A 14,346-nucleotide genomic window follows, 5' to 3' on the forward strand; every position below is an offset into this window, starting at 1 on the left:
ATTCTGGTTTTCAATTTTCTTAATGTGTTTTCTTTTTTGTTTAGACATTGTTTTACTTCCATTTGTTTTATATGAATTAAGTTTTAAAATTATGTACTTTAAATGGTTATTTGTTGTGTTTTTAAGTTGTGTAATGTTGAGTAAGAACCACCGGTGTCACAAATGACTAAATAAAAAAAATAGAATTCAGCCAGCCAGACACAATGCCTCCTCCCCACAGGCCAACAAAAGAAGTGCAACCCTTATAGTACTCAAGCACCGGACATCATGCTTGGCCCAGAAGTCAGGTAACCCTGCAGTGTATAAGGCCCACAACTATTCAGATTAGAACACCAAGGTTTACCTGATCTACCTACAAAAGACCCACTGCTCCCGGACAACCAACTGAAAAACCTCAGTACTTGGATTTGAAAAAGTCTCCCGGTGCGTTTACGGCTTCGTAGCTTGCATCATTAAATGTCCAAATGTTACATCACCGTTCAAGATACACCAGCCAGAAACGTTACTAACATCCTTCACTGAAGTACACTACAGTCCCAAAACAAAACCGTAGCTAAGTGGGAGGAGAACCATTATGCATTCAAGGAACACAGATTTGGACCAACCTGTCCCTTAAACTGTGGCTTGAGCATAGCTTTACAAAGATTGAAAATCCTTTAAAAATACTTTTCTTGTGCCCGAACTTGAACATTTGCATTGTTCCACCTCTGAATGAAGACCAATATGCCCACCAAGAAGCTACCATTCAATTCAACATCAGTTTAATACTCTTGCTTCCCGTTAGGAGTTGTGCCGCAGCTTGTTGGGCAGCGGAACAGGTGCATTGCCAAAATGATGGGGGGGGGGACAAACTCCTCACCATCAATATGGGAGGTACCAGGACCCGACTGTATTTGTGAAGTCCTTGTGTAGTATGAAGGTTTTTAATTTATGAAGAAGGGTTAGGTGGTTCCAGTCAGATTGGGCCTTTTATTGATAAGTTGTCAGAAAGAGAGGGCCCATAGATAGTGAACCCGAGTGATAAGACAGTCAGGGACAGGTAAGGTGTTAAGCTATGAAGGTGCATGTCGTTTCAAAACCCTGGAAAGGTATCCTGATGAGATGGTGATCAAGCAGGTGGAATTCCATCTTTGTGGGATTGAGCTTCAGGTATATATTGAATGTAGGCGGAGCAATGCCTGCGGGGAGAAATGTTTTTGAGTCAGTGGGCCTCATTACGACTGTGCCAGTCTGCTAACAACGGTGCCGGTATGCCTTCCTGGCACTTTTAGCAGACCGCCACAGTATGACTCTGCGAGTGGGTGCCGTCCCAACCGCCAGTGTCAGACCTGGCAGACGGAACGGCACGCCCACAGAGTTTCACAGAAGCATGGGACCGTTATTAACGGTGCCGGTGCTTCCGTAGTCCCCTTTCCCATAGCACTCAAATGGGAATGGGGATTTAGAATTACCGGCGCTTGACTTCCCGGAACGCCGGGGTTGTAACGCCCCAGTGTTTCCGGCAAGCCAGGCACCGGTAACATTTACAAGTCCAGCGGCAACCTGCTGGTTTTACCGGCACGGTTACCGCTGTACTTGTAATGAGGCCCACTGACTTTTAGGCGTAGTTGGTTAAAATCCCCACATTGGTGGAGTGAGATGTCAGGTTCATTGAGAAGTGATTCCAAAGGCTCCATGTTTGGATTGCATACAACCGTTTTTTATTTGTACTAATACAGTGGCAAGATGGGGTGACTAAATGTAGGTGCAGCTTTTGTCTTTGGAAGCTCTTATTATGTACATTTTTTACATTGTTTAGTAGAGGGCTTTTCCAAATATAGTATGATAGGCCCCCATTGAGTAAAGCATGTTGTGGACTACTACCAAATGGTGGACCTGCTTTTGTTTTTAATTAAAAGCAGTCCATCCCGTCCCTTTTTAAAAGAACCGCATGCTCCCCTCCTGGACATCCTATATGCTCCCTTAGCGGGAGAGGTCCACTGTTTACAGACCGCTCGTTTAGTGAAAGCAACCACACTGCTTCCTTTTAAAAAGAGCCGTGGAAATATATAAGAAACAACGGTGAGGATTCTCCCTTATGCAAGGAGCTTGGTATTTTCAGATACATTTTCTCGTAAGGTGATCTGCCTTGCCATGGTTTCCCTTGCACTGTTTAACTGTGTAGGCAGTCTCTCAATCTGGACACTTATTAAGTGTTTTATTTCTATTTGAAGTCTAACATGTTATCATTGGTTATTCTGGCCCAGTGCAGTTAATTCCATATTACTCATTCGGCAATCAACTGTTACTGCCACGTTCATATTATCATGAAGTGGCTAGAGGTTGGCACATTGCATTTTGAGATAGTCACTTCAACTGAGACCTATGCTTTTTTATTAAAAAGTGCTCAGTTCGGGGTGTTGTTTAATATGCTTTCCAACTGTGACATATGTGTTTTGCATATTAAGTGCATGTGATGTGGCGGTTTTTACACCACAACCTGAAACATAAATGTGATGTGCAACCTTTAAATTCATACACCAAAATAGTGAATTTTTCGCAAAAAGAAAACACTGAGGAACAAATTACTTACCACCTGGTAATGTTCTTTCTGGCTTCCTACTCATCTACAGATCCCCCCCCCCCCCCCCCCGGCTATAACAAAAACTTCCCAGACACATTTTGTGAAGCACTGGTCGCCAACCTGATCCTACAACCAACCCTCACCATCCTAGGAGATTTCAACATATGGTTTAACTTCCCATCAAACCCTATGACCAGGGCATTCACCGACAGTCTGGATCCACTCAATCTGAAACACCACACCTCCACTCCCACCCACACGAGAGGTCAACCCCTTGAGGCAATTTTCAGCACCGCAATTATATCTACCCAGCCCCCACACTCCCTGTCATGGACGGATCACTCAGCACTCTGTTTCACATACCACTTAACACTGTGGTCAGCTGCCAACTCCCCACACGTTCACCACCAACCACCCCCTCTACCTTCCCACTATGGAACAAAGTGGCAATCATCCCAAATCTTGAATTCTCACTCCGCAACTCCCTGAACTCTTCCTCGCGGAAGGACCCCCAGCAATAGACTCCTTCAACCTCTGGCTTACCAATGCCCTCAAACCCCTCACCCAGTTAAAATGTACCTTGCAGAGATCTGACCCAACGTCGAGGTGGTTCACCCCCAATCCAAATCTCTCAAGCATCGCTTGGAACGGGCCTGGAGAGCCGACCCTTCAGCCCAAAACAAAAGTGCCCTAGCGAGGACAACCAGATTTTACGGATTAGAAATCAGAAAAAGCAAGAAATTATTATATGGGAACCAAATCCAAAATGCTTGCAACCCAAGTAAGGAACTACATGAATATCAGAATTCAAATCCCCCTCATGCTCTTGTCTGTCCATTCCAAACTCCCAAGCCTTATGCGACACCCTCTCGCTCCACTTCTACAATGCCGCCAACGAAAGACAACGCCATCATTGCCAAACTAAAAATCCTACTGCCTCCACCCACTCGCCCGCAGGCCCTCACTCAACCCCTGCACAATGACAATCTTCTTTTGACTCTTTCCCTCACATCACACACAATGAATTCCTCTCGCTCGTAGCCGTCAGCTGACTGTCAGGCTCCCCGGAAGACCTGTGCCCACCCTCAATGCTAAAAAAAATACTAACCTCCACTTGTGCAGTTAACGTTGCATGCACAATCCTTAATCACTCACTCACATCAGGATGTTTTGCCGAAAGCCCTAAAAAGATCCTACACAAACCCATTCTCAAAAAACCGACTCTTGACCCACTTCTCCACCAAAACTACCGACCCATCATCAATATGCGTTTCATTGCAAAACTGATTGACCGTGCGGCTTACAAACAGCTTGGCCAATTTGCCGGTGCCAACAACCTCCTAGACCCAGCGCAATCAGGTTTCAGACCAATCCTCCCTAGTCTCCATCTGGGACGACCTAAAAAGAACAGCCGACGCAGACGGCTGTGCGGTTCTCATCCTGCTAGATCTTTCCAGAGCCTTCAATACCATTTAGCTCTCGATCCTATTAGTCAGACTACAAACACTAGGTATCAAAAGCACAGCCCTTTCGTGGATCTCTTCCTTTATCTGTAACCGGTCCCAAATCATGCACCTCAACCCGTTCACATCCATATCACGTCCAGTTTGTAAAGGTGTCCCCCAAGGAGCGTCCACGTCACCGTTAATGTTCAACTTCTACATACAACCCATTCCCGGAATCATCCACTTGTACAACCTTACCTGCTACAACTATGCAGACGATACATCCTCAAAATCCCAAACTCTGAAGGCTCTGACAGCCCGGACCTGTCATTGTGCCTCCCTGACATCGATCACTGGATGACGACCAACCACCTCATCCTCAACTCTGGGAAAACTGAAATCCTAGTCTGCAGGAAAACATCACTCATCCCCCAACCAATCCCGTGACACAATTCACTAGGACAAGCACCGGCACCCTCCAACGTGGTTAAAAACCTTGGATGCAAATTTGACTCACATTTATCCCTAACCCAACGCACCACCAGCATTATCCAAAACCTGTTTCTTCCACCTATGTATCCTCAGGTCTATTTTCCCCTACCTCACATATCCCCACCGTTTCTTGGCCATCAACTCCATCATCCTTTCCCGCCTAAACTAGGCAAACTGCCTCTACCTAGGAGCCCCAGCATCCCAACTAAGGAAACTCCAAAGAATCCAAAATGCGGCAGCACGCATGCTCATTAACCTGCCCGCCAGAGAACACATCAGCCCTACCCGAGAGTCCTCCACTGGCTCCCTATTGCTCGACACATCACCTTCAAAGCCATGTGTAACACCCATCGCGCAGTCCACAACACCAGCCCTGAATTCCTCAGAGACAAAACTGTCCTCTACTAACCTTCCAGGAACCTCAGATCTCGCACTGCATTTCGCCTAGTGATCCCACCCCACAGCTCCATTAAACTTGGTGGTTCCTCCCTCTCCGTCCAAGCATCAATCATCTGGAATTTCCTTCCATTACACATTTGCCACACGGAAAACCACCTGAAATTCAGGAAGGCCCTTAAAACCTGGCTCTTCCCAATATTCTTCTAATCCACTGCTCCCCGTGAATACACCTCTAATAAACGCCCCGCATCAATCACAACTCAGGGGTCGCAGTGGTTGCACCGGACACACCACCTCACATTACTCAACAACACTCCCAGCCGACTGGTACTCCAGGTAACCCAGCAGCTTTTGTTGTGGCACACTCACAGCATTCCCACCATGCCCCACCCGCCGGCCAACATGAGAGATGACTAACAACAAAATAAGTAGCCCATGGTAGCCCACGCCCATCATTAGGTAATTCACTGCCACTGTTAACCTGCATCGCAAATTCAGGGAAGCTCTCCACACTAGCAAACTCCCTCTACAAAGGTATTCCCAAATCTAGGTACAACAAACCATCAATGTCTGTTACACTACAGAAACATACTGTTCTATAGGCTGCAAGCCACGGCACTGTGACGCCCAGCTCCCACCACCCCCCACCATGCAGGATTCCCGAATCTAGGTGTAGCCTCCTCCTTTGTTTATTATATTCTGAGACCTACTGCATTTTGAGACTTAGGCCTCTTGCACACTATACAGGATTCTAAAATAATATAGGTGTAGCCTCCATCTTTGTTTACTGTATGATTAAACCTGCTGCATTGTGATGCCTGGGCCTCTCTCCCACTGTACAGGAGTCTGAGATCTAGGCATAGCCCTGTCTTTGTTTACCATATGCCTAAACCTGTGAAATATAGGCCTTTCTCCCACTATACAGGATTCTCAAATCTAGGAGTAGCCTCCATCTCGGTTTAATATATGTTTACACCTGCTACAGTATGAAAGCTAGGCCCATTGGTATAGGTCTCTCGATTCTAGACCTGGACATATATTGCCCGAGCCGAGCAATCTCGCAGCCTACGGTACGCATATCTTCACACCACTAGTGTGGACACAGGCCACAGGCACGGCCAAGCATCCATGCACGATAGAACACAGCTATGGCCAAGCACATCCGGTCTAGTTCACACATTCGTCCAGACTGAAACACCTGACATACCTCAACACCTCTGCCACTAGCGGACAGCAACCACCGCCCGAAAGGATACCGGTATAGCTGGCCTCACATAGACTCTCTCAACAATAGCAATCTATCTCTAACCCTCAACAGCATCCACCCATGTGTTTCACCTCTCTTGGGCTGCTTTGTCGAGCCTTGCCAGCCACCCAAGTCTTAGTACGGCAACATGCACACATGCATCTCCTAAGCTAAACTCGCTAGAATTTCAAACCACATCGACTACGGTCACCAAGGGCGTTCCAACCGAGGAAAAAGCACATGGAGGCCACACAAGTGGCGAAAGAACGCTATATAAATAACCATTTACAATACAATACAATACAATACGTGGAATCCTCATCTATGATATTCTATCCCCAGAGCAGCTGATCTTTGGAGGTTTTTCCGCCACCAGGGGGTGAGGGGGCACAGCAAGTCTCTGCACAACTCCTTTTGCGAACCGGACATGGTGTCGGGCCAGTATACATTGAGGTGCTGCGCCCTGTTTTCCTTGTCCCCTAGCACTCTGACACAGAGGGAAAGTGGAACCAAAGGTGTACTAGTTAACCGGCAAGTGGTCCAGGTTGGGAGGGCCATGAGGAATCCATGTGAGGATCATCCATCAGAAAGAACATTACAGAGAGGAAAATAATTTGCTCTTCAAATGGATTACTCTCCCCTCCCCTCCTCCGCCCAAAGGATACCTCTGCTATGATAGAATCCCATAGCAGTACGTAGATCTGGGGGAGGGAAGCGAGTGAGGACACCACCCAGGTGATAAAGCTCTGGAGGGAATGCTACCAAAATGAGGGTCCTGCCCTCATTGGGAATGCAAGCAGGAATGTTTTGCGAACGTGTGCAGCGAGGCCCACAAGACCCTCAGGCACATCCTTAACAGCCAGATCATAGCATGCCGAGATGCAGAGGATGAGCCACCTGGACAGGGCCTGTTTGGTCAAACCCCTGCAGCAATGGGCACCTGCATAAGCCACAAAAACCTGGTCATCTTTCCTGACGTCCTTCATCTAAAAGACGTAGTATCAGAGAGCCTGCACTGTGGTCAACTGATGGGATCGCTCCTCTGCCTTGGATGGAGGAGGCAGAGGAAAAAACACTGCATGATCGATCTTTTGACAGCGCTGAAAATCTGAGCGCACCTTTGTAGAAAGGATGAAAGGATAGTCTCACTCTCAGCGTCATCTTCTCTTTGAACAAAGACCCAAATAAGTTTAACAGACAACGCCTGGAGCCCACTCATCCGTCTCGGGAAGTGATGGCAATGAGGAAAATGACCTTAAGAGTGAGCACCTGATAGAAAATGAATGCAGGGGCTCAAATGGAGCACCAAAATAAATTTTAGTACTAAATTAAAATCCAATGCCAGAACCAAAAACTAGCATGGTGGATAGTGACTGTACAGTCGCTTCAACAATTGTATAGCAGTGGGAATTGGGGTCCTTTAAAAAACCCAAATAGCAGCCTTTACAGCGTCAATCTGCAGGTCCATTCTGGGCCAAAGACATCAAGAAATCCGAAACAGAGGTTATGGGACAGAATAAAGGGTCCAGATCCCTCCCGAGCCAAAAGGAACACACATCTAGGATGTTGTCTGACAAGTCCTACTCCTTGTATCTCAGCAGCCAAGTATGGAGGTACAGGCTGCTGAGGTTTCGGGTGGAAGACCCAGGAGAGCAGGTACTGTCAGTACATGAATTGTTGAACTTTGGTTGGCTGTGGCACCAAACAAGAGACTACACACCCGAGCCACCACTAGGGGACTCTATCGGGTAAGCTGGAGCCCCTGCCCCCACACCCTCCAGGTCCATAACTGCAAAAAATCCACCACAAAGGAATCTTCATGTCGCTATCCCAGGGATTGTCTCTCTGAGCTGAAAATATAATAAGGAGAAATGTTTTGTCTTACACAATGTGGCTTTATCTTTCCTTACTCCTGGTATGCGCAATACTCACATATGTCAGCAAGGACCGAATGGTTCATGTTTACAGAAGAGGTTCCAAAAACACAGAATCAAGATCCACTAGGCTGTGACACTGGTTTGATTGTGGCTTAATACAAGAGTCGTGAGTGAGGTACAAAGGATAAAGGTAACTCAATAATAACCAAGGGGTTTCATGATTACAGCTTAGTAGCCAGATAGCATAACCTGGGGGAGTTATGGAGCCTGGCGGAGGGGGGGGGGGGGCAGAGGGAGATATGCTCTCTATGAGATTTGATGGTGCCAGGGAAGGCAAACAAGATGTGTCCTGAAACACCACCTTCTACAAGCCCAGTCCAGAACCGAACAGGCGCAGCATCTTGTGAACCAGCGGAATGACGGGGCTCATTGGAACACACAGTGAAGGTTTAACTTCCAGTCGACTATCAAAGCATCCCCCAGAGTCGAAAAATATTCCCTTGAGCAGAGCAAATCACACTTCCTGTTCACACTGGAAGCAAAGAGGTCCATCTAAGGAGCTCCCTGGTGGGAACAATTCTCTTCCAGGACTTCCTGGCAGAGCGCCCTCTTGAGGGAGACTGCAGTCTGTCTGCTCGAGACATCTGCTGTGACATTCTCTGTTTTGGCAAGGTGAGCTGCATCGGAGACACATCACCCTTCAGAGATCAGAACCACAGTCACACTGCTTCTCTGTATAGCGGCAGGGACACCACACCACCCCACTTATTGAGGAAGTTATGGGATACTGTGTTTCCTGTCGGGACCTGCACACTCTTGTTTTTCGTAGATGAGAAGGACAGTAACCAGGGCCAGCCTCATTTCCCTCAACTCCAGCAAGGTGATGTGCTCCAGAGTTACAGAGGGAGACGACAGACCGCTTACAGATCTTACAGATGAGCGCCCCAACCCTTCAAAGTCAAATCAGTGACCGTTGTTACGGGAGACCAGAGTTTTACGGAGCAACACATCTCATGTTGTCTCATAGGGACCACCATGCAAGTTCTTGAGAAACGCAACTCAATACCTTCAAAAGGTCTTAAATGTTCCCCTGAAACTGGGACCATTGGCAATGAAGGAGGCACTGAAGTGATCTCATGCACAGCCGGGCCTCATGTCATGGGTTAATCAGTACCCTCCATGGTTTGAACACTATCATATAATTCTCATCAGAGTATGAACAAAAAGGATACAGGTCGTACGACCACCTTAAAGTAAGCAAGTGGTGATGGCAGACTCCTGGTCTTGATGACGTAATGTACGAGCTCAGGTAGAACTAATCTGGTCAGAATGAGACCTTCCAATTGATGGCACTCTAGGACTGTATTGAAACCACAGTCAGAGAGAGGAATCAATGGAAAGGGTGTTAAACACAAAACACTCACCAGGCTGTGTGAGAAACAACAAAGAATACGACAGGGTATGCACTAAGACTATGGGATCCTATCACAGTATACAGTATACCACTAACCTGTTGGCGTATGTAGAATCAGGACAAGTCCGTCACAGAAAACACCAGGTAAATCCAAGAAGAAAACAATGACAGGGAAAGGGAAGTTAGTACAGGAACTAATCGCGAACGGCACGAGGGTCACGCTAGTACTGGGTTGGTGCACTTCGGGATAGCGTCCTTAAGTCCTGTGCACGTGTACATAGGGTAGAAGAATAGGAGAAAATGACTTGATGAAATGTTCTTGACTTCAAATCAAATGCCCTTTAAAGCAAAATTGGTCTTTTCCTTGAATAGTTAACAGTTAGAGTAATCAGCCAGGATGGAATCTATTCAAAGCTGATAAGATGTTATGGAGCAGAGAGAGCGCTAACCCGTAGTGGAAATATGAGAAGGCTAGGCTCGTAGACTCCGTTACTGTATTGCTGAAATGATCCTGAAGAGGGTGGTGATATATATAATACAGCCGCTGTGACAACGCAGCTAAGTGCTTTATCAGGAATCCACTTTGGAAGTAGACAGCAGAGAGATCCATAGTTCTCATTACGTGTCGGAACACAACAGAGAAAAACATACCACTTAGGACCAAGCTGCTGATGGACAAATGGACAGGAACGCTGTTGCAAGAAACCGATCCGCTGGATTCGATGGAAAAAAGCCTCAAGAAAACGCCGTAGCAACATTAATCAGAAGCAGCGAACGTAGTTCTAAACGCTGCTAAATACGTCGCGAGAGAACATGTGATTAGTTTTCAGAACACGTGACACTAACGGAGTATGAATCGGAAACGCTGCTTTCCAGGCAATAAATTAAACAATCTCCATCTCGTATAGAAAGATCTAGCCGTTCTATATGCAAAGTGAGTCTCTCAAAGGTGAGGAGCCGTGGGACCAGCTGCAACAGGGGTGACAGGCGTGACACCTGCGGAACATCCAGAATGCAGAAGGCCATGGGACCCAGCAAGAGCAAAAAGGCTGAGGCAGGAATTGTCACTGGGATTGGGACATGAACCATTCAGGAGATGTTTCCCCACTCTGTCCTCCGCTGGAAAGACTCTGCCCAGAAGAGTATGCAAGACTGCTCTGATGAACCAGAGGGACTGGGACAGCAAAAATTGAGACTTTTTGAGGTTCAGGGAAAAGCGCAAGCTGTGCAATAGACTGCATGTGCAGAACAGATGGGCTGAAGTCTGGTCTGGAGCACGAGCTCAGACGAGTCAGCCTTCCAGGTAGAGAAAGACATGAATGCCTTCTATAATGGGACCAGCAGCTTGGTGAAAATCCCAGGTGACTGAACGGCAGGACTTTGAACTGGTAATGATATTGGACCAGAACAAATCTCAGATACTTCCTGTTTTACATCAATTGGCACATGGAAGTAGGGATCCAGAAGATCCAGTGACACCAGCCAGTTGTGCAGGTCAAGGGCTTGGATGATTTGAGCTATAGTTATAATGCTGAATTTGTCCTTGCATAGATACAGATTCAGAAGCCTCAGATTCAGGATGGGACATAAGAACCCAGTCCTTCTGTGCAACCAGAAATTAGATGGAGTGCCACCCTCTCCCTCGTTCCTAGCGGGGAACCACTTATACTGCCTAATTCACCAGAAGTTGATCTAAGTTCTCTAAAAGGTAAGGATCCGGACGAAAAGAAGAGTTGCGAGGAAAGTAGTCAAGAAGATATTGAATGAAAGGGGAATAATAACGCTGTTGAATTACCTGTAAGGCCCAAGCGTCGGATAGGGTGTAGAACCATTCCTAGTTGAACTGGGAAGTTCTCCCTCCCACTGATGAATCATGGAGGACGTTTCTCTCACATGGGCTTTGCACTTGGGGAGGCAGAGGGGACTGTGGTGCAGGCAATACCACCTGTCTGATGACCCCTTCCTCCATCCAAAGAGAATCAGTGAGTGTGTTGCCTCACGGGGGCAGCCTGGCCTCTCCCATGGGGGCAAAGGAGGCAGAGAATCGAAAAGCACGACCCCTGCTAGACGATGCAGGGGGTTGTTTAACAGCCATGCCCTAAGACTTAACTGTTAGCTTATAGATTGGAACCTCAGCAACAATACTTCAGTTTTCACTCCAAAGAGGATATGTCCATCAAAGACCATATCCAGGAGCTTTATGTGCACATTCTGTACAATCTCGGATGTTCTCATCCAGGAGTGTCTACTCGCTACAGTGTCAGTAGTCATTGGTTGCCCCAGTCAGTCAGCCATAACCAGTCCACACTGGAGGATTTGATGAGGACTCCAGCCTTCGTGGACAATGTTCTCAAGCCCTCTCTCATCTCACCTTCTGGGAAGTGTTCGGCTGCACCCCTCACCACAGATCAAAGGCCAAAAGAAATCTTGCCAGGACATAAAGGCGTTAAGTGACCCGAGGGCAAGACTGCCCAAGGCGAACACTTTCTCCTCCCATGTATCCAATCTCCTACTTTCTCTGCCTAGAGGCAGAGAAGGTGAAGTGGACATCTGCAGGTTGGCGGCAGCAGCTTGCACAACCAAGCTCTCAGGAGAGGCATGGGTAGAAAGAAAAGTCGGGTCTTTAGGGGCCAGGTGATATTTAAGGGCCAGCTCTCTGTCTACAGCTGAAACTCAGGCAGGTTTGTCCAAGGCTTAAAGCACTGGAGCCACAGCTGCCACATTAAAAGGCAGCAAAGTTTCCTTTTTAGGCCCTGCATCAAGGATATCAGTATGTTCGTACTAAACTTTAGGTCTGGATGGGGCTGACAACCTTAAATTGTCAACCACCTTGGCCATCAAGCATTGGAAAGATATCTGGGGCCTTTGCAGAGTTGGAGCTGGAAGCATATCCAGTTCCAGGGAAAGCATCCAGCCCACTGGCTTCCTGGAGATATGTGGCCGATTTTGCTAAATCCCGCCTTGCCATAGGCCTCATCTGGGGTGTCCTTCTCCTGTGACCAGGACGCTGCAGTGCATTTTGCACTCTGGCTCCTGGGAGATGAGTGTCCCCCTTCTTGCTCTCTGTGCCCTATACCCTCATTTTTGCTGCTCCTTTCTGACGTGTGTCCACCCTTTTCTCTCCTTTCATCTGCCTTTTTGTCATCTTTCCATGCCTTTGCCTCCATTTCTGCCACTTTCTGCTATTTTCTGACCATTTCTTGCTCCTTTTTTAATCTTTCCATGCCTCTGCTTCCATTTTCCCTACTTTCTGCCCTGTTCCTTCCTCCTTTTTTTCACCTTCCAGGCCTCTACCGTACCTGGCACTCTTAGGCGACCTCTGTCTTGCCAGCTCCAGTCCGTGTTTTCCCATGTTCACCTGTGGTGAAGCTAGTAGCCAGCCGTCAACCAGCAGTTTGGGGAGTACAGCAATCACGGTATACCAAAAGCCCTGCCACTCTTCTTACCTACATAACACATCATACCAAAATTAGCCAGCTACTAAATATTATTTCCATCACTGCTGTGTACCGGCCTTTAGGTGGTTTTATTTTACTGCTGTGTCCCAGATGGAGGCGTTCTCCCTCTATTCAGATATCTCAAATCTAGGTGTTTTGCATTTACTGTTGTGCCTCCAATTTAAGAGATCACCCTCTGGCCAGGTGAAGCTTAGCCATGCGTCACACTCGGATACAATGGTTAAGTTTAGCCACGTGTCATACTTAGATAGAGCTGTGTTGTTAAGCCATACGTCACACTCAGAACTGTGAAGCTTAGCCATGCATCACACTTAGATAGAATTATGGAGAATAGTCATATGCACTATGCAATCGAACCAGGGTCTACAGTACTTGCAAATCCTACACATCTGGAATTCCCTACAAAGAACTATAGCAAGGAACGTTCTAGCATTTATCTGTTGCTAATCCCGACTATCTTGATATCTACAAGCAGAAACACATATCGGGGAACCGATTAAACAAACTGCCGACAAAGCGCGAGCAGCTGTGCAGTAAGAATATTAGTTTTGGGACTGACCTCCCTGTCACCACTCATCAGTCTTCACCAAACAATTTGACCCATCAAGATGCAGGAATATTCCACGCCCTTGACAGGCACTGGAAGCTGACTCTTGCCTCTGCATCAACAAACAATTAGTACACAGCTACACCCCTCAAATAATTCGGCCTAGTTGCACAAATACTTGCACACCTTTATGATCAACTCAACAGTCTTCAGAACGCAGCTATTTCCCTCCAATTGAGCCTAACTGTACACATAACATTACCCTCAAGCACCAGCACTGCCAGAATGCAGATACCATAGTTCATTGGTCTTACTGCACACATTCTACTGCCCTTGCACGGCCACCACACCACAGCTAGCGCTAATTTGCAGCTACACATTACCTATTGGAATCTAGCTGCACACATAACGAGTGCACCCATGCACGTACTACACTACTCTCTCCACTGAGCTGGACTGCGTTCCTTGAGGTCGTTCAACTCACATCGCTTTGCAATCATAACAATGGTAAAAGGCGCTATACAAATGCCAAATAACATAACATACCATGGCACAGGAGCTCCATCAAAAAGGGAATTGGTTCCCCTTCTTCGTCGAAGATCTGATTTATCTTCCAAATAGACAGCCTCAAGGGAAGAGGCAGGGGAGTATTCAGCATTGCAAGAGTGGGAGGTGGGCCGGGGGTGAGCCACAAAAAAAGTCCTGCTACTCCCCGCGGCCCCCAAATGCACCATGGAAAATAAATGCTAAACTGACACACACTCGTTCCTGCCCCCCATGTTGACTTCACTCTGCACCCTCTACCTCCAACATTTGGACAAGAGTGGGACATGGTGCTGTGTGCTCATGCTCTGCATCTGGCTCTCCCCATTATAGGGCCTGCAGTGCAGTCAACGCCCTGGAGT

General features: G+C 47.2%; 1 protein-coding gene across 2 annotated transcripts in view; it reads right to left on the reverse strand.

Moving 5' to 3' along the window:
- Positions 1-14,346, reverse strand: part of ARHGAP26 (Rho GTPase activating protein 26) — a 2,838,701-nt gene that overhangs the window by 1,497,096 nt on the left and 1,327,259 nt on the right. The gene's annotated exons all lie outside the window — the stretch shown is intronic.

Source organism: Ambystoma mexicanum, chromosome 3p, assembly GCF_040938575.1.
Source record: "Ambystoma mexicanum isolate Mex_15411 chromosome 3p, UKY_AmexF1_1, whole genome shotgun sequence".
Lineage (NCBI taxonomy): Eukaryota > Metazoa > Chordata > Amphibia > Caudata > Ambystomatidae > Ambystoma > Ambystoma mexicanum.